This window comes from Ochotona princeps, chromosome 2 (genome assembly GCF_030435755.1).
Source record: "Ochotona princeps isolate mOchPri1 chromosome 2, mOchPri1.hap1, whole genome shotgun sequence".
Lineage (NCBI taxonomy): Eukaryota > Metazoa > Chordata > Mammalia > Lagomorpha > Ochotonidae > Ochotona > Ochotona princeps.
Window position 1 is genome coordinate 83761606 of NC_080833.1, and position 3139 is coordinate 83764744.

Below are 3139 nucleotides of genomic sequence, written 5' to 3' on the forward strand. Positions count from 1 at the left end.
GGCATCTCTGCCAGTTTCTCAGACTCTGATAGCATGGTTGAAATTGCCCATTCATCATGAAAATTGTCAGGACCATCACTTTCCACAGCAATTGATGGACAAAGACAGCTTTAATCTTTTCCCTTATTCCTCTACAACTTATGCCAAGCTTCAAGTGCCCAACTCACTTAGTAAGTAATGCATTATATGTAGGGGATTAATTTTTGCCCATCTTTTCCCTCTGAAAAATGTTATTTACCATGAAAAATTTTATAGGATTTTATTTTACAACATAAGCATTTAAGGACAAAAGCAAGCAAAACAAAACAAAAAAGTCTTTATTTTGGCTCAAACCTAAATCATTCCATGACTATCATGCATGTTATCCTTTAATGAACTTAGATTAACTATACTTCCCCAAAACTATAATGTATTTTTTTTAAAATGAATGCATTGCATAGTTGTTGCTTTCTTTTCTCATACAAATAGTACTAAAACAATCCCGTTGCTAAACAATCACTTACTAATAGGAAAGTATTCATATAATTACAAAATCAACTGAGGGAAATGTAACTCAAATTCAGCAACTATGCTCATGACTAGGATAACACTCTCTAGAGTTATACTCTCAAGGCTACAGATCCTGCTCACAAAAATGACACCAGATTCACATTTAATTTTTTTAGCAATAAAATGAAAGAAGACCCAATTTACAAGCTTTGCTTTTTGAAAATGTATGTTTAACATTAACTATTTTAACAATTGTCAAAATTTACTAAATTACGAGCTTCATGCACATCTAGAGAAAATCTTTAATTTACATTAAACCAGAAACATGTTACCATTAATGCATTATATCTTTCACTACTTAATACTGAATACTGAAAAATTGAAGTTGTTCCTGTTGAAGATTTATCTTGGCAATGTTAATTTCACAGGAAGCTGACACTACTAGCTTGCACTTTAGACATAATAGAAAAACAAATTCATACTGGTGGTAGTGTACAATCTTGTCCTACCAATTATGAAGTCATTGCTCACTTTGGTTTATGTTTAATAAATAGAAAAGTGCATATAGAGGTTTACAACAACTTTAAAGATAAAAATGTTTCTGTTATGTGGTCTCAACAGTAAACTATGTAAAATAGATTTTCCAATAATTGTTTATACTTTAGTTTCAATTGTATTGAAAGACAAGTTCATTTGAAATATTAAAAAAATGCTACTGGTAATACTCAAATACTGCTTGCAATAGTTTAACATTTCTGTTAAATGTGTGTTTTGGATTGCTTGTTATCCCAGCATATCTGCTCCTTACTAGAATTGCCAAGAACTTTAGCTGGCCATCTTCTTTGACCTCTGCCATTTCTTGATTATTCTCAACAATTCTTTTTGTAGTGGTTTTTCTGCACTCAACCATTTTAGTAGAAGTTGGATGTAGATTTGAAGTTGCCCATCCCACTACTGCCAAATGATGTGAATGAGAATGATGAAAGGCCTTCTTGACCCAGTGACCATATGAAGTAAATCCTTTATGAAAAGAGGAAAATCCACCTCCAAAGGACGAAAATCCACTGAAGGCAGAGAAAAATAAGCCTGGATCTCAGCTTCAGTTTCTCTGGAGATCTCTTTGGTTCCCCAAAAAGTACTTGAATGTTTTTTTTTTTTTTTTTCGGAGAAGTTGAATAGAGACGTGTTCCTTTTACCAAAAAATTCCCTGAAGATACCATTTAGATTATGGAATGTAAAGTAAAATCAAATGGGCTGTCAGAATGTCCTTCACCTTTTCCACCCCAACCATTTAATCCTTCTTTGCTAAATTTGCCATAGATTTGCCATTGTTTGGCACCAGATAACAGCACCTCATTTGCCTCAGCTACTCATTTAAATTTTCTCTCTGCCTCTTATTTATTCTCAGGATTTGTTTGGGTGCTGGCCACTTCAGTGCCAGTTTCTGATGTGCTTGAGTGTGGTGTGTTTTTGCATGCCTAGAAATTGATGGTAATCCATCTTGTTTTAATAGTTTGTTGGAGAAAGTCTGTTGACATAGATGGCAGGTGGTGAGAAAGAGTAGAGACAGGTTGGAGGCAAAAGTCATGGTTTCTTTTCATCTCAGATAAGGCTGTGCTAGGTGACAGAGCTGTGGTCCCACTCCATTTTTCAGCCTAAAAAGTTTTAATTTGTTTTAGGAATACTGTAAACTTAGTTGGGGACTTTTGGTTTGAAATTGTGCATTGTATCTATTTTCACTTGGAGTGATGTGAAATAGACCCTTCCCCCAACCCATCAGTTTTTTGAGTGCAAAGCATTTCATGCTCAGGAGTATGTATTGACATTAAGGAAAAATCATCTATTTTTTAGAGGTGAGGCCTAGGGGAAAGTGATGTAGAAAGCACGATTTCAAAGTTTTTAGCTTGGAAGATTAGCGTTACATTTATTAAAGCTAGTTTGATTGCAGGAATTTTAAGTGATGGGGGAAGGTCACGAATTGTGTGTTTTTGTTGTTTTTGCTGAGTTTCATGATGGCTAGATACCTTTACCAAAATACAAAATGCATACTTGAAAATTGGATCCATACATGCAGAAGTATGAAGCAAGACTCCTACCTTGCACCTTCTACAAAATGGACTCTCAATGGGCCTTGGCTATATCATCAAGATAAGCAGCTTTTGCACTGCAAAGTAGATGTGCAGTAAAGTGAAAAGGTGAATGACAGAATGGGAATAAATATTTGCATCTGTGTAAGAGAGGTCCAAGAGAGACATAATGTTGGGAGTTACTGGTGTAGAAGAACAGATGTATGAAGAAAAAAAAGCCCTAAGAACTTTTCCACATTTATGATTAAAAAAAAAAATAGAAGAAGAAAAGGATGAAAATAGAAGTTGCCAATGATGTAAGAAGAGAGTCAAGGAGGAACCCTGAGAAACTTGAGGTAGAATTGTTCCCTTCCCATTCTCCCGTTCAAAAAGGATGGAGTAGTCAGCTTTACCAAATGTTGCAGATCACTGGATCACAGATGATAAATTCAGCAATCAGAGGGTTGTTGGTGATGTGACAAGGTGCATTTAAGTAGTGTGGAGGTAACAGACTTCTGGGATCAAGGCAAAATGGGAGGAGAATATACAACATTTTGACAAATGAGCTAAAATCAGTCCCTAGA

At 35.1% G+C, this 3139-nt stretch overlaps 1 pseudogene; it reads right to left on the minus strand.

Moving 5' to 3' along the window:
- Window positions 1-1201: 1201 nt before the first annotated feature.
- LOC101517059 (dnaJ homolog subfamily B member 6-like) lies at window positions 1202-1989 on the minus strand (annotated as a pseudogene).
- Window positions 1990-3139: the final 1150 nt, after the last annotated feature.